Raw genomic sequence first — 18,322 nt, forward strand, 5'->3', positions numbered from 1 at the left:
AAAAATCAAAAGAGAATATTTACACCACCTCCACCAGAACCAGAGTGATGAAACCCACTTGCAGCAGGCAGATATCTGTCATTGTTGACCCCATCAAAAGAATTGTATCTGGAGACCGGTGAGTTTTTTTATATATTAGTTGAAGTGGCATTTGCAGATGTAATCCCTGGGTTGCCCACAGAGTTCTACATATCAGGCTAAGCACAGATGGGATCATTAAAATGTTTTTCAAATCCTCCGTGGATAACTGCACATGGACGTGTTGTCTTCAAAACTTGGGCTCACTTCATGAGCTCACTTCATTCCCTGTTCTTAGGTTCAAAGAAAATTGGCCCATTTTCCTCAGACAGGAAGCTGAAGGATCCCTCACCAGTAAAAACCTCATTGTAGATGCAAAGAGCAACATATTGTATTCTTCTAGGTAACAAATGTTGTATCCTTCTACGTAACAAATATGGTTCCCCATGTTAATCCTCTTGCTAAATATACCTGATGCAGCCTCCTTGGACCTGCCTCTGGTACATGTCACACGAGATACCTGTTTCAAATCAGGTCAGTATTTGCAACTTAGATGTGCTAACAAGACTTTTCAATACAGGATTCATGGAGCAAAAACACTCATCCTTGGGTCTCACTCTGCTCCCACTAAAGTCAATTCAACTGGAACAGAGTTAGGTCAGTTCGGAGTGCTTTTGATAACCCCACCCTTGGTCGTCACTTAGGATAGTGCGGACTCTGGCCCAGATCCTCAGTTACTGTGGATCAGCATAGCTCCACTGAGATGAGGAATTTGCACAATATGAGGACCTGACCCTCTGTGTCTTTTCCCTGGTACAAAAGACATTGCCAGATTGTCATATTTCCTGGTGGCACTCAGAAATTGTCCCCGATTATGAATGTACTCCCTGCTATCGCCACCTCTGCTCCTTATGGGTTTAATAGCAGGGATGCTCTGCCATTCCAGGGGATTCCTGTGCAAAGACTTCAATCCCTGACTATTTCTCTCATTTTAACCTACCTCTTATACTCTGTGCTGTAGATTCCCTGTGTTGATTCCATGGCAACAGAAAACTGCACTATGACAATCTAGTTCATTCTTTGGGGATTCACAGATCATCCAGAGCATCAGGTCTCCTTCTTCTTGGTGTTTCTAGGGACCTACATTATCACCCTGGTGGAGAATCTTGGGATAATCATGTTAATTAGAATCATTCCTCAACTCCACACACCCATGTACTTCTTCCTCCGTAATCTGTCTTTTGTTGACATCTGTTACTCCTCAGCCATTGTCCCCAAGGCACTGCAGAACCTTTTAGCAGAGAGGAAAACCATTGCTTATGCTGCTTGCACTGCTCAAATGTTCTTCTTCAATACAATTTTGACCACAGAGTGTTACCTCCTGGCTGTGATGGCGTACGACCAATATGTGGTCCTCCGTAAGCCACTGCTCTATGTCACCATCATGTCCCCAAAGATATGTGCCTAGCTGGTAGGTAGGTCATATCTCATTGAGGTCATTGGAGCTTCAGTACAAACAAGCGGTGTCTTTTGATTATCCTACTGCAGCTCCAACATCATCAATCATTTATTTTGCAACATCCCTGCAGTTGTCAAGCTGTCTTGCTCCGGCACCTACAATTCAGAACTGATGCTTTTTGCCTTCTCAGAGATTATTGCTATCTCCACCATTTCAATCATCCTTCTATCCTCCATTTACATCTTCTCCACCATCCTGAGTATCTGCTCCACTGAGAGCAGGTGCAAAGACCTTCACCTGCACCTCCCACCTGATGCCATAACCATGTTCTACGGGATGGCCATTTGCATTTATGTCCTGCCCCAATCTGAAGACTGACACAAACAAGACAAAATTGTCTCAATGTTCTATATCCTGGTGATCCCCATGTTGAACCTTCTGATCTACAACCTGAGGAACAAGGAGGTAAAGGACGCTCTGAGATCAACGATACGCCTAAAAATACTCTCTTTAATGTTGTTGTGAACCTTTTTTTGCAAATAAACATCTCATAATATATTTCTACAGGTTTTTGAGACACGGCTTATCCTGTTCTTTCCTACTCTCTTCTCCTTTCCAAAAATGTCTTTTAGCAATCTATGAGACTCTTCAATGTACTGCTTTAATAGGTCATGTGATATTCACGAAGGAAATGTACCTTCAAAAGCAAAGTGTTCTGCAGAGCTGAATGAGAACTTTGAAAACATTGTATGGATAATTTATTCAGCAAATCTTGATGTCATTCCTCATATAAGTTATTCAATTAATAGTGTTTGCCCAGCTGCAGAGCTGCTAAAATAACACTTAAATTAATACAAAGAAGTAATGTGGTCTAGTGCATTAGGTACTGGCCTGGGAGCCAGGAGATCTGGATTTTATTCCTAACTTTCACATGCTGTAGGACCTTCAGGAAATCTATTTCCCTCTCTCTGCTGATACAGTGCTTGGCACAACAAGGTCACAGTCTCAATTATCTGTACTGCTTGGTGCCCCCAGTCATGGAGCCAGCCTCACATTGTGCTACATGCTGGGGCTGGGCAGATGTATGAAATCTAAGATGCCCCAGGCAACATGAATCCCACTCAGCTTCTTACATAGAATTATGGATAAAAGTCATCAAAAGATGGGGAAAGATAGACTGCTATGAACCGGATGGTTGGGTTAAAGGAACAGCACTAAAGGGTCTGCAAGGCATCTTGTAAAGTCATGGGTTGGCAGGGCAATGAGCTGAAAGATTCCACAAATGAGAGGAAATGTTTATAGTTGAATTCATCCAAATGTTCTTTGATAGGTTAATGATTCGTGGGATGTAGTATTCATGCTTCAAAGTATGTTGTTTATCTGGGGGTGGGGTCACTACATGGTAGCACGGGGACAAGTGGGTTGGAAGGCCTGAGCTTTTCTATTATGGCTTCCACCTCCATCATCCTCTGGCATCCACCATGACACAATTGGTCCTTCATCGTCCTGATCTTGAAAAACATCCTCACCAGACAAAGTCAGAGAAAAGAAACCAGATGATATCACCATCTGGCCCTGCTTCAGCTAAATTCTGAATACTTGGGACAGGAGACTTGTGTTCCTGCTGTCACACCCTCCCTCATGTGACATTTTCCTTCCCCACCTTATATATCCTCTTTTCTATCCCTTTCCTTTTGCCTCTTTCTCATGAGCATCTGTCTCAGCCAACAAGTATATGCCATCTCATTATTTTAAATAGAGTAGCCAGACACTCCAATTTAAACACTCTGGACTAGGTAAAACAATAAAAAAAAAGTTTATTAATTACAATGAGATAGATGTTAAGTGAGTACAAGTAATGAGTCTTAAAAGTCACAAACTGTTGTAAGAAAAATAAAGATAAAATATTTACTAGTGCCTAACTTAATAAAATGTTAGATTCAAACAAAGTTTCTCACTACAGACTCCAGCATATTACTGACCAAACTCTTGACAAGCAGTCTGGTTCAGAAAGGAAACTCCATGCAGTTTCTTTGCTCAAATGTAGATTTCTGTCCCTTCCCATTTCCTCGTCAAAGAATGGCCACTTAGATGGTAATGGTCCATCAGCCTTGTTGACTCAGACTTGATGCCTGAGGCGTCAGCTTGCCCTTTGTCTTTGAGGGAGTGGTTTAGCTACTCCCCAGACTTATGTGGGAAACATGCTTGAGTCATGATTTCATCTTATGTACATAACTTTACATGTAATGGTGCCACGTGCATTTTGCCATGATATTGACCAGCAAATAATGTGTTTTTAAATACCACCTCACAAGGCAAACTTTGTACAAGCATTATAACAATACCGTGTAGCGTGTGACCATGGGTCTATTCTGTTAACATCCCATTCAGATGTATGGGGCAGTAAATGCAGAACACACTGCTTTGGGAGCTATGTTAACCCATCCCAGCAGTGAGCTCTGTGTGGCAGGAATGAAGGAATTCAGTTGGCTTTCTCTCTTCAAAAACAGATACACCCTAGCTGCTAGGGTAAGTACTAGGGGGTGTCCTGCCACAGCCTGTTCATCTCTAGGGGCAAAGGAAACTCCTGATGCTCCCCAACGGAGGGATAAACAAACATGATGCTACTCCTGGATGAGAAAATGCATTAGCCTTGCCTCTCTGGAAGGGGATGGCACCTTTGTCATCACCATTCCAAGTGGAGGGTGAGGTTACGGGGAACAGGGAGGGAACATGCCATGATCTGCCTAGGACCATAAATTGCCTTTAATTCTACCCTTATCACTTTGAAAAAAAAATTGAAGTTATTTTTCATTTTAAGAAGTTTAGTGGCATGAGCAAATACCCCCTGGTCTTCATCTCACACAAGTAAAGAGATGCACTGGGCAAGCACTGGCAGCAGGGATCTTTAAGAGGTTATTTTCCTTTATAATATTTACATGGGAGGAAATGGTTGTGCTGGGATATCGGCAGTTATCTCGGGGAGATGGGAGAAGGCCAGGTGGGGGTGTCTAGTAACAAAAACTAGAACTGGTCAAATGGGAAATGTTATTCACAAAAAAAGTTTATCCCTTTTTTCCTGTGGGAAAAAATCCACCAGCTCTATTTAAAACTCAACCTGTGGCAGTCATTCAGCCACCTTCCCTGAGATTCCAAATACCGATACTTCCATTCCAGCAAAGATCTGTGTATTTGGGGGGTGGGAGAGGTACTGATTGTCCATGCTTCTCCTTGATTAAAAGGCTAGAAGTAAGGAACTCCTCCACTGCTACTGACTGGCCGTAATAACACTTTGCACTTATACGTATACAGAGATAATAAAAAAATAGGAGAGAAAAAATAATGTCATGCAGGCACCACCATGGTCTCAGTTCTTTTTCTTAGGGTTTATCTAAGCTAAAGCTGGTAGATGTAACATCCATCTCAGATAGACATACCCCTTCCAGCTCTGATCGCGTAGCCCGACAGCACACGGGCTTATCACCGATTGCATGCTGAGGGTTTCAAATGGAATCATACTTGGGGCAGCTAACCAGTCCCGCCATTCGCACCACCATGGCTATGCTTCTGTTTTTAGCATGCTACCTTGATCAGAGATAGAAGGGTTATGTCTACCCTAGCTGGAAATTACACCTCCAGCACCACTATAAACATTCTCTTAGTGTGCAAGCAAGTTTTGACTCTTGAGGGCACATGCAGCGTTATCATCATATTTGGGTAAAGTACAGCTTTGGTTGTAGAGGCAGCTTCAGGGGGAATGAGAGTTGTGTGAGTGGCAGGAGAGTTTGCTGTCTGCCTTAGCCTCTGATTAGAGATAATTCTTGAGGCAGAGTTGCTCCCTGGGCATCGGTGTTGGGATGAGATTCCTGGAATAAGAGATGGCTCTGCATGTTGCTTGACCATCTCATTTCAGGACTGGTATATATGTGTGAATAGAGCAAGTTACCCTCAGAATACAGCCAGATTCTGCATCGTAGATTTAACTGCTACCGGGAAGCTGACCTGCAAGGCCCCAGACATTGGCAGAGGGGCAACACTGGTTTCAGAATAAGGGGTAACAATATTAGTTTATTGTCCATTATTTATACTGAGCCATAGGGGCTCTTTATGCTCAGACAAAAAGAAAGACAAAGTCACTGCTTTGAAGACTATACCATTGACAATAGTGACATCATGCAGAATTCATCGATATATTGGAAGTGCCCAAATTTGCAACTTTTCACATTTTGGGAGAAAGAAATGTGTGGGCAGTTACTTTCCTTAGGGCTGATTTAACTTCCTCGTTTCTCAGACTATAAACCCCAGGGTTCAACATGGGGCTAAAGAAGGTATAAGACAAAGAAATGAAAGTGTCCTCATCTAGGGAAGAGGTTGATTCGGGTAGTAAATAGACAAAAAATGCACAGCCGAAGTGTGTGATCACAACAATGAGATGGGAGGCGCAGGTGGAGAAGGTCTTGCGCCAGCCTGGGGCAAAGTGGATCTTCAGGATGGGGGCGAGGATATAGATGTAAGAAAGGATGATTCCGATGAAGTGGCCTAGTAAAACAAAGGCACACAGAAAAACAATGGCCATCCCAGTGATATGATGGTCACTGCATACCAGCTTCAGAACGGGCCAGATGTCACAGAAGAAATGTCTGATGGCATTGGGCCTGCAGAAGGGCAAACTGAATACAAGGAACTGATGCCTAGCGCTATAAGAAAGCCAGTTGCACATGAAACGGCGACCAGCTCAACGCAAAACCTCCTGGTTATCACAACTGGGTATTGCAGAGGCTTACATATGGCCACTTAGCGATCGTAAGCCATGGCTCACAGCAGAAAACAATTTGTGGCCCCAAAGATGAAGAAGCAGAACATTTGAGCCGCGCATCCTAGGAAAGAAATCGCTTGGTTTCCCGACAGCAAATTCACCAGCAGCTTGGGGATGACAGCAATAGTGGTGCAGTTTTCCGAGAAGGACAAAGTAAAGAATAAGAAGCACATGGGGGTATTGAGGCTCCGATCAACACTGATGGCTGCCAGGATGGCGATGTTGGAGGTCAGGATTATCACGTACACCAGGGAGAAAACCAGGAAAAGCAGAACCTGCTGCTCTTCCGGGCTTGAGAATTCCAGCAGCAGAAATTGAGACACGGCGCTCTAGTTTCCTCTGGGCATCATCAAAAGCATCTAAACTCAAGGGGGAAAAGGAGGCAAAAGATCTTAGGAGCTATACAACACCACCAGAGTTGCTTCCATTAGCTCTAACACAGCCTCAGACATGATCAAATGATTGGTGTCAGGGAACTAAAACAAGCCCAAAACTGCTGATTTTTTTAATGGTATTTTATCATTTATTTTACTGTCATGTATTCCTTGGTCAGATATTACAATGAGGGGAGCCCACTTAAGAAGCTGGGTAGATTGAATGATTGATTGATTGATTTATAAAGTTATGGTAGTAACAGGAGCTTTGGCTGTGATATGCTCTGTTTCTGGGGAGCTGATAGAGTATGGACAACGACAATGTAAGTTTATCCCAACCTATTTCCCCAACTCGACTCCACTTTGTTTCAGAAGGATCACTTCTAGAGAACATGAGAACAGCCATATGAGCTATTTATTATTATTACAGTTATTTAGGTAGCATCCAGGAACCTTAATTATAAACCAGAATCTATTGTGCTAGATGCTGTACAAAAACAGAACAACAACTAAACAGACAGCTGCAGCGGCACACCAGCCAGCAAACAGAGCTGTAAACAGGAGAGTTTCAGAGGGAGTTTACAGGGGGAGGTTGCAGCGGAGACTAAGACAGGGGGTTTAAGCAGATGACCGAGCACAGACATGAGGGGGCTGAAGGGATAAGCTCAGACGTGCAGATGGAAGCAGGACCAAAGAATTCTGAGGAGAGACTGCTGGGGGAGGAAAGTGGACGGTGGAAGCATGTGACTAAGAGAACCAGGCAGATGAAAAGCTGGGCCAGTGAAGGAGAAATAGAACTCAGGAACAGGTTCGCAGAGTTGGAAAATGAAGACGGAGCACAGCAGGTGGTGGCTGAAGGAGAGAAGGCAAGGAAAAAGAGAAGAGCTGTTAGTCCTACAGGAGAAGGGGAGGAGTCAATGGAGGAAACACCAAATATAAGCCCCAGGAGGACTGCAAAGGTGAATAGGAATCAAGAGGACTTGCAGCCAGTGAGTGCAGGCGATAGACCGGAGAATCACACTGTCACCAGGAAAAGGCAGGTCTACGTGACTGGGGACTCCTTACTGAGAAGAATAGACAGGCCTGTAACTAGAGGTGATCGGGAGAACAGAAGGGCGTGCTGTCTGCCGGGTGCTAAGATACAGGATGTGGACCTGAGGCTGAAGAGGATCCTAGCGGGAGCGGGAAAGAATCAGTTGATTGTCCTTTATGTGGGAACGAATGATACGGCTAGATTTTCGTTGGAGTGTATCAAGGGAGACTATGCCAGACTGGGGAAGACGCTTAAGGAAATCGAGGCTCAGGTGATCTTCAGTGGGATTCTGCCGGTTCCTAGAGAAGGGCAACAAAGGTGTGACAAGATTATGGCGATCAACAGATGGCTCAGGCAGTGGTGCTATAAGGAGGGCTTTGGGATGTACGGCCATTGGGAAGCATTTATGGACAGAAGACTGTTCTCTCGGGATGGATTTCATCTGAGTAAGGAGGGAAATAGACTTCTAGGATGGAGGCTCATCCAACTGATTAAGAGAGCTTTAAACTAGGAATTTGGGGGAGATAGTTGGGAGATGTCCAGGAGATCTCCATGCCAGAATTTAACCTTGAGAGGGAAGAAAACAAAGTAAGAGGGGATACAGCAGTGGACAGAAGAATTGACATAAGGAGGAAGGGTAGTGTAGATACCAGACTAACAGGTGATGCTGGTGGTGGAATGTCTGTGCCTATCAGGGTAAAGAATGTCAGTGAAGCCAAACGGCAAAAATTAAGATGTCTGTACACTAATGCGAGAAGCCTAGGTAACAATATGGAGGAACTAGAGCTACTGGTGCAGGAAGTGAAACCAGATAGTATAGGGATAACAGAAACATGGTGGAATAGTAGTCATGACTGGAATACAGGTATTGAAGGCTATGTGCTGTTTAGGAAAGACAGAAATAAAGGCAAAGGTGGTGGAGTAGCATTGTACATCATTGATGAGGTTAACTGTAAAGAAATAAGAAGTGATGGAATGGACAAGACAGAGTCTGTCTGGGCAAAAGTCACACTGGGAAAGAAAGCTACTAGAGCCTCCCCTGAGATAGTGCTTGGGATGTGCTACAGACTGCCGGGATCTGATTTGGATATGGCTAGAGACCTCTTTAATGTTTTTAATGAAGTAAACACTAATGGGAAATGTGTGATCATGGGAGACTTTAATTTCCCAGATATAGACTGGAGGACATGTGCTAGCAAGAATAATAGGGCTCAGATTTTTCTGGATGTGATAGCAGATGGATTTCTTCACCAAGTAGTTGAAGAACCAACAAGAAGGGATGCCATTTTAGATTTGGTTTTGGTGAGTAGTGAGGACCTCATAGAAGAAATGGTTGTAGGGGACAACCTTGGTTCGAGTGATCATGAGCTAATTCAGTTCAAACTAGATGGAAGGATAAACAAAAATTGATCTGGGACTAGGGTTTTTGACTTCTCAAGGGCTAACTTTAAAGAATTAAGGAAATTAGTTAGGGATGTGGATTGGACTGAAGAACTTGTGGATCTAAATGTGGAGGAAGCCTGGAATTACTTTAAGTTGCAGCTGCAGAAACTATCAGAAGCCTGCATCACAATAAAGGGGGAAAAAAATCATAGGCAGGAGTTGTAGACCAAGCTGGATGAGCAAGCATCTCAGAGAAGTGATTAAGAAAAAGCAAAAAGCCTACAAGGAGTGGAAGAAGGGTGGGATTAGCAAGGAAAGCTACCTTAGTGAGGTCAGAACATGTAGGGATAAAGTGAGAAAGGCTAAAAGCCATGTAGAGTTGGACCTTGCAAAGGGAATTAAAACCAATAGTAAAAGGTTCTATAGCCATATAAATAAGAAGAAAACAAAGAAAGAAGAAGTGGGACAGCTAAACACTGAGGATGGAATGGAGGTTAAGGATAACCTAGTCATGGCCCAATATCTAAATAAGTACTTTGCCTCAATCTTTAATAAGGCTAATGAGGAGCTTAGGGATAATGGAAGGATGCCAAATGGGAATGAGGATATGGAGGTGGATATTACCACATCTGAGGTAAAAGCCAAACTTGAACAGCTTAATGGGACAAAATCGGAGGGCCCAGATAATCTTCATCCAAGAATATTAAAGGAACTGGTGCATGAAATTGAAAGCCCATTAGCAAGAATTTGTAATGAATCAGTAAACTCAGAGGCTGTACCGTTCGACTGGAGAATTGCTAACATAGTTCCTATCTTTAAGAAAGGGAAAAAAGGTGATCCGAGTAACTATAGGCCTGTTAGTTTGACATCTGTAGCATGTAAGGTCTTGGAAAAAATTTTGCAGGAGAAAGTAGTTAAGGACATTGAGGTCAATGGTAATTGGGAGAAGTTACAACATGGTTTTACTAAAGGTAGATCGTGCCAAATCAACCTGATCTCCTTCTTTGAGAAGGTGACAGATTATTTAGACAAAGGAAATGCAGTAGATTTAATTTACCTCGATTTCAGTAAGGCATTTGGCATGGTTCCACATGGGGAATTATTAGTTAAATTGGAAAAGATGGGGATCAATATGAAAACTGAAAGGTGGATAAGGAATTGGTTAAAGGGGAGACTCCAACGGGTTATACTGAAGGGTGAACTGTCAGGCTGCAAGGAGGTTACTTGTGGAGTTCCACAAGGATCAGTTTTTGGACCAATCTTATTTAACCTTTTTATTACTGACCATGGCACAAAAAGCGGGAATGTGCTAATAAAGTTTGCAGATGACATAAAGTTGGGGGGTATTGCTAACACAGAGAAGGACCGGGATATCATACAGGAAGATCTGGGTGACCTTGTAAACTGGAGTAATGGTAATAGGATGAAATCATATAGTGGAAAGTGCAAGGTCAGGCACTTAGGGATTAATAATAAGAATTTTAGATATACATTGGGGACACATCAGTTGGAAGCAACAGAGGAGGAGAAGAACCTTGGAGTATTGGTTGATCACAGGATGACTATGAGCCGTCAATGTGATATGGCCGTTAAAAAGGCTAATGCAGGTTTAGGATGCATCAGGCGAGGTATTTCCAGTAAAGATAAGGAGGTGTTAGTAGCATCATATAAGGTACTGATGAGATCTCATCTGGAATACTGTGTGCAGTTCTGGTCTCCCATGTTTAAGAAGGATGAATTCAAACTGGAACAGGTTCAGAGACGGGCTACTAGGATGGTCAGAGGAATGGAAAACCTGCCTTATGAAAGGAGACTCAAAGAGCTTGGCTTGTTTAGTCTAGCCAAAAGAAGGCTGAGGCGGGATATGCTTGCTCTTTATAAATATATCAGACGGATGAATACTAGGGAGGGAGAGGAATTATTTAAGCTTAGTACCAATGTAGACACAAGAACAAATGAGTATAAACTGGACACTAGGAAGTTTAGACTTGAAATTAGATGAAGGTTTCCAACCATTAGAGGAGTGAAGTTTTGGAATAGCCTTCCAATGGGAGTAGTGGGGGCAAATGACATATCTGGCTTTAAGATTAAGCTTGATAAGTTTATGGAAGGGATGGTATGATGGAATAGCTTAATTTTGGCAACTGATCTTTGATTATCAGCAGATAAGTATGCCCAGTGGTCTGTGATGGGATGTTGGATAGGATGGGATCTGAGTTACTGCAGAGAATTCTTTCTTGAGTGCTGGCTGGTGAGTCTTGCCCACATACTCAGGGTTTAGCTGATCGCCATATTTGGGGTTGGGAAGGAATTTTCCTCCGGGGCAGATTGGCAGAGGCCCTGGAGGTTTTTCGCCTTCCTCTGCAGCGTGGGGTCTGGGTCATTTGCTGGTGGATTCTCTGCAGCTTGAGGTCTTCGGACCACAATTTGAAGACTTCAATAACTCAGACATAGGTTAGGGGTTTGTATAGAAGTGGATGGGTAGGGTTATGTGGCCTGCTTTGTGCAGGAGGTCAGACTAGATGATCATATTGGTCCCTTCTGACCATAAAGTCTATGAGTCTATGAGTTCCTGCCCACAAAAGCTTACAATTTAAGTACAAGACAATAGACAACAAGTGGGTGCAATCTGACAGATGGAGGAGTACAAGGAAGCAATGAGATGCTAGGCAGTGGCTGTAGCACACCATCTGCCTAGCTACAGTCAATGATTTTGTAGTCATCGGAGAAGAGGAGGGTTTTATTTAGTCCTTTTATTGTCTGTTGCAAGTGACAAAAAAAGGGTCATGTATGCCACTCCTAAGAAGTGTTGTTAATTCCAAAGGATATGGTCCAGGAATTATTTTGGGAAGTTCTCTGGTCTGTGTTATACAGGAGATCAGTCTAGATGATCACAATTGTCCCTTCTGGTCTTAGACTCTATGAATCTCTGTGGAAAAAATTGATGTGGGCACATATCTATTAGCAACCGGACAGAACAGAGAACTGGGAGTTAGTGGACCTGGTTTCTGTTCCCAGCTCTGCCACTGGCTTTCTTCATGACCATGGGCAAGACACTTCACCTCCCTGTGCCTAAAATGGGGAAAATTGTGCTCACATGCCTTTAAGAACATAAGAATGGCTATACTGGGTCAGATCAATGGTCTATCCAGCCCAGTATCCTGTCTACCGACAGTGGCCAATGCCAGGTGCCCTAGCCAGAGTGAACCTAACAGGTAATGATCAAGTGATCTCTCTCCTGCCATCCATCTACACTCTCTGACAAACAGAGGCTAGGGACACCATTCCTTACCCATCCCAGCTAATACCCATTAAGGAATTTAACCTCCATGAATTTATCCAGTTCTCTTTTAAACCCTCTTATAGTCCTAGCCTTCACAATCTCCTCAGGCAAGGAGTTCCACAGGTTGACTGTGCGCTGTGTGAAGAAGAACTTCCTTTTATTTGTTTTAAACCTGCTGCCTATTAATATCATTTGGTGGCCCTAGTTCTTCGATTATGGGAACAAGTAAATAACTTTTCCTTATTCACTTTCTCCACACCACTCATTTGTAAAGCACTTTGAGATCTATGTGGGAACTCGTATACAAGTTCTAAGTGTTATTATGCATATGTTGCGGTAGGGGCATGGAGGTATAGAAAAAATGAACTTTGAAATCTAGAAATGAAAAGTGCTATGTAAGAGCTAGATAATTAATATGATTATAATCATCATCCAATCTTTCCTGGAAACCCCAGCTACAACACTAGGAAAGCTGGCTAGCAAGGAATGGGTAACTCAGAGTCTCTAATCTGCAATAAAAGATCTGGAGTCAATGGACTCAGGCTCACAGGGCTCGGACTGCTTGGCTAAAAAGAGTGATAAGGAAGTTTGGGTTCAGGCTGGAGCCCGAGCTGTGTAACCTGGCAAGAGCGGAAGGTCTCAAAACCTGGGCTCCAGCCTGAGCCTGAATATCTACACCTCTATTTTTAGCCCCACCTGGTCAAATCAGTTGATCCAGGCCCATAGGCTCTGTGTTGTGAGTTTTTCTTTGCAGTGTAGCTGTACACTAACATACTTATTCAGCTCTCATCATAGCTGATGATGGGTGCAGGAAAACGTTCCTCTGAACTATTGCTGAAAACCATTCAACGGCTAGACAGCACTCAGCGAGTCTCAGCTCAGAGAATTCCCTCTCCCCACCCCCTTTAAGGGCCTGATTTGCATCAGTGAAATCAGTGGGAGTTGTGCACTTGGCTTTTAAGGCACTCTGGGTCCAGCCCTAAATCATTACCACGTGTTACAGGATCGACTGAATTCAGTAATGCCAAATGGCTCGGCTTAATCAACTTTTAGGAATAAAAGATTATTAGTAACAGATAAATTAGGCATAACAGAGAAAGAAAGACTACATATATTACCAACCCATCTGCATGGTAACAGTGCAGAGGTCAGACTGCCTTTAAATCTCAGCTTCACTCTGCCTCTATCTATACTAGAGTTGAGGACTTTTTTCTCTCTTACCCTTTGACATGTTTTGGAAAGTTTTTGCTAGGCTTGCACAGACTGGAAATTAAACAGGACAATATGTATAACTAGTTTATTATCTATGCCTTGACCACTATCTTTGAGAAGTTGGCAAAATCTTAGAAGTATCCTCTACCAGTAAAAACTTGTTATAAAGCGCACGTTAGTGAGGTGTTAGCAATTATTTGCCTTGTCCTTGTTCTCTGAGATTACAATAGTTCACATCTCCCCTTGGCTAAATAGCATAACATAAGTAAAACTAATTTTGGAAGATCTGCTTGAGTTGAATGCCTCTATTTTCTATTAGTTAGCAGAAGGCAATTTGCATTACTGGTTCATGATTCTCTTACACAGGTTTTCCTATTTCCATAATTTTGTGTTATAAGAGCCAGCTGCACAAACATTGACAAAGTCGCCCATTTCTTCTCTGAAAACTATTCCTGCCGCATTTAGTGATGGAAGAACTTTGCGAGATGGGTTTGTCTGTCGTGCCTCTAACTTGGCTGGACACACAATGGGGCTGGCCTTCACCCAGTCAACCCATCCCACTATGCTATTGCAGCTCTTTCTGAACCCTTGAGTCTGCCAGTGCCCCTCAAAGATGGATCTTTAGCCATTATTACCACTCCCATCTCAGGTATTTAGACATCTCTGAAGAGAAAAAAAAAGTATCTTAGTCCCAATCCATTGCATTCTACCTGGTAACTGCTTATAAAGTTTCTATCTCTGGGCTTTCTAAAAAAAAACACTGTTATGAATGACTCAATTCTAATTTTCTCTGCACATACAAAATAATTAAATAAATGTAACAGAAAATGAATTTTCAATAAACTTTTCCACATTTACTCCTGACTGGAAATAATTATTGCTAGGGGAAGGTTCAGATTTAAAACAGGGGAAAGGGATAGAGAGCAGCATCAACGCTTCAAAGAACTTGAACAAAGTTAGAAGCCAACAGATTGGCATCCCACTATCTACTGCTCCCACATGATCTAAAGCGCATTTTAATGACACCTCTTGTGCCAGGGGTGAGATTGGCAGCTCTAAGGGATTGTGTCTCCAAATGCCTGCAGACCACATAAATATGCCCTGCCTCTAATTACTCCTTTTGAATCCAATAAAGAGAGATGTCTCTCCTGCAACAGGCAGCTTTAATATTACAGGACGAACACTAATGTGAGTCAACTAAATGTTTTCTTTTCTTCAGCTACCTGGTAAATACATCCAGATCCATTCTTTTCAATGAGAAACAGTTTTTTTTTCCTATTCTCAAAATGGTGAGTCTTTTACCACCAAAATGTTGTCTTGATTATCTCTCACTCTATAATTTGCAGTAAAATGGGACAAAAAGCATAAAATACCATGAATGAGGAATGTGATTTTTTTGGGGGGGAGGGGGGAGGGTTGTATATGGGGCTAGAGACCCTCAGGTGTTGTTGATGGTGCTATGACAATCAACCTGAATAAAGCTGTGATGATTTACACCAACTAAGGATCTGGCCCAATGTGCTTTAATGACCTAAGTTATTGTACATGCTCCTCAAATGAAAAAAGGGAAAAGATAAGACAAAAATACCCCTTATTGGCCAGAAATCGAGTTGCTAGGGATTTTGTTTTCTGTAAATGCCATGTTCATTTTAAACTTCTTTGAGCAGGTTTTCTGCTGGTGAAATATTCTAGATTGGCAACCCTAGAGAGAGATGGTCTCTCTCTATCGAAAAAGGGTTCTATATAGAACGGGCAGCACTGGCTTCCCCCAACACAGCAGTCTCTGCTCCCACGGAAGGTCTTGTGGGTTCAGGGTGGATACACAGAGATAATGGAATGAAAATAAAAAGCTCGTGTATATTTCAGTTTTTTCTCATTAGCTTGAAGTGGAAGAACAAGCACACTTGGATTCCCAGGAAACATCTCTCTGGGCACTGTTGACTGACACTCCCTGCTACAGAGACACCTCATTGTGGAGTTCTAGGTGGCTATCGGGTGCATATTCACTATGAAGCTGCCTAATGTCTCTCCTTTCAAAGTATCTTCTGAGAAAGAAAGGCCGGCCCTCATAGACTCATAGACTTTAAGGTCAGAAGGGTCTATTATGATCATCTAGTCTGACTCCCACTGTCTCCACGCACTCTGGGTACAAGAAAGAGATTGAGAGAGCTTCAAAGTATGTCTACACTGCAGAAAGGAAAAATGACCCATGGCAGAGAGTCTTAGAGGCCAGGTCAATTGACTCTGTGTCCTGGGGATTGCACTACAGGCAAAAAAATAACTGTGTAGACATTCAGGCTCAGGCTGGAGCCTGGGCTCTGACACCAGAGGAGGCGGGAGAGTGATCAGCTATTGCCATAGTGAACATGAGAGAGGGTTTTTATTTGTATCTGTATTCAGTAGGCTGTTTCTTTCCTGAATGGTGATCTTTTCGAAACCCACTTGTGTTGCTTCTGATTCCCCGCTGAGTTATACCGGTTCCATGTCAGTACCAGGGGCCAGAACAAGTGTGAGAGCTTCTTTCAACCATGGTTTAACTACAGCCTCCCTTTGTTGACCTCTGCTGTTCATTCATACCTCCTTTAGTTATGTAAACACCCCTTTGTGAATATTAACTTAGTTATCTCCAAAAGAATTGTCTTTGTGGAATTTACTCGGGGACTTTATTCCAAATGTGAGGTTTTGGCTGACTTGTCATGAATATATCCTGGTTCCTAACTGATGATTTATTTATGGAAAGGTGCTAGAGCTGCAATAGAAGGCTGGTTTTCAAAGACCTCATCAACCTTTCTGCTCTATATCAGATTGTTGCAGAGTTCAGAGAATCAGAGAACCACAGGGTTAGAACAGATCACAGGGGTCGTGTTTTAGTCTAACCCCCAGCCAAGATGCAGTGTTTGTTGTGTCTGACTAACCCGGGGGAGAGAACCTATGGCACGTGTGCCGAAGGCAGCAAGCAAGCTAATTTTCAGTGGCACTCACGCGGCCAGGGTCCTGACCACCGGCCCGGGGGCTCTGCATTTTAATTTAACTTTAAATGAAGCTTCTTAAGCATTTTAAAAAACTTATTTAATTTACATACAACAATAGGTTAGCTATATATTACAAACTTATCAAAAAAGACCATCTGAAAATGTTAAAATGTATGACTGGCACGCGAAACCTTAAATCAGAGTGAGTAAATGAAGACTCAGCACAGCACTGCTGGAAGGTTGCTGATCCCTGGACTAACCCAAGACCGATGGCTCCAGCCTCCTTTTGAAAACCTCCAGTGAAGGAGCTTCCACAGCCTCCCTTGGCAGGTTTGTTCCTTTGTCCGACTGCTCTGACAGTTCGGAAGCTTTTCCTGAGGTTTAATCTAAATCGGCTTTGCTGTACTTTGAACCCTCTGCCTCTTGTCCTGCCCTCTGTGGCAAGAGAGAAAAAACTTTTCTCCAACTTTTTTATAGCAATGTTTCAAGTATTTCAAGATTGCTATCATGTCCATCCTTAATCTCCTCCTTTCCAAACTAAACATACAAGCAGGCTCTTTGTTCAGCCTGTCCTTCTGTGGTCCCAATATCATTGATCACTTTTTCTGTGATCTCCCTCCACTCCAAAAACTCTCCTGCTCTGACACTCACATGGGTGACACTGTGCATTTCCTCCTTTCTGTCATAGTTGCATTAAGTACTATTCTGGCCATCCTTATTTCCTATGTTTCTATCATGGTGACCATCTTTCAGATTCACTCCAACCAGGGCAGACGGAAAGCTTTCTCCACCTGTGCCTCCCACCTGATAGCTGTGTCCATACTGGATGGGGCTCTGTGCTTTATGTACTTATGACCCACATCCAGCAACTCAGCAGAGTACGACAAAGTGGTGTCTGTGTTCTATACCCTTGTGATCCCCATGTTGAACCCCTTGATCTACAGCCTGAGGAACAAGGAGGTGAAGGACACCTTGAGGAAGACAATATACCAGAAAATGATTCCTCACTGAATCTAACTGAGAGGCTGAGTTTCATGTTTTAATAATGAATAGAAGTGAGAGGAGCTGGCCTGAAAATGGAATTTCTCTCCTATGGAAAATGTTGAGATTTCCAAAAAAAAAAACAAAACAAAACCAAAAAACCCCGAATCATCCTATTTCAGGACAATATGGGATGATATGGAGTACTTCCCTGGAAGTCAGGGAGATCCCAGTTCCTAGTAATTCGGGCAGTCACCGTCCCCCCGTCCCCCCCCCCCCCCCGCAACCCACTCATACCAGCACACTGGGCAGGCAGCTTGGGGAACTGGCCCCCAGGCTGACTACTATTTGAGTAAGAGTCTGAAATGAAGAGCTTGGAGTTATCCAAAAGGGAAACTGAGATGAGGGGCCACTTGCAGGGCTGCCTCAAAGCCACAAATATACATTCAAGAGGAGGCCACACATATACAGACTGAATTAAAATGCATCACAAGAAGCCTGGTCTTCCTGCCTGGTTTCCTTCCAGGCCATGTGCATGCTTGCTGGCTGATGGGTGGTAGTGAAAGCCGCCCTGTTCCTCCAAGCTCTCACGCTCCCCAGCCTACCTCGTCCCTAGGATCCTCATCTTCCTTGGCAGCCAGTTGTCCAGGCTTCCTGCTTGCTGTGTTGATGGACTGGAGAATGTCCTGCATCCCCAGAATCTGAGACTTCCCTGACTTCTAGGATGCCCAGATTGTCCACTTCCCTAGCCATTGTTTTTTTCTATATTCAATCCACTTTATTTAGTCGGC

The 18,322-nt window shown here is 43.2% G+C and overlaps 1 pseudogene; it reads left to right on the forward strand.

Moving 5' to 3' along the window:
* The first annotated feature begins 1,057 nt into the window (after positions 1 to 1,057).
* Positions 1,058 to 17,561, forward strand: LOC127052571 (olfactory receptor 1052-like; annotated as a pseudogene).
* Positions 17,562 to 18,322: the final 761 nt, after the last annotated feature.

This window comes from Gopherus flavomarginatus, chromosome 5 (genome assembly GCF_025201925.1).
Source record: "Gopherus flavomarginatus isolate rGopFla2 chromosome 5, rGopFla2.mat.asm, whole genome shotgun sequence".
Lineage (NCBI taxonomy): Eukaryota > Metazoa > Chordata > Testudines > Testudinidae > Gopherus > Gopherus flavomarginatus.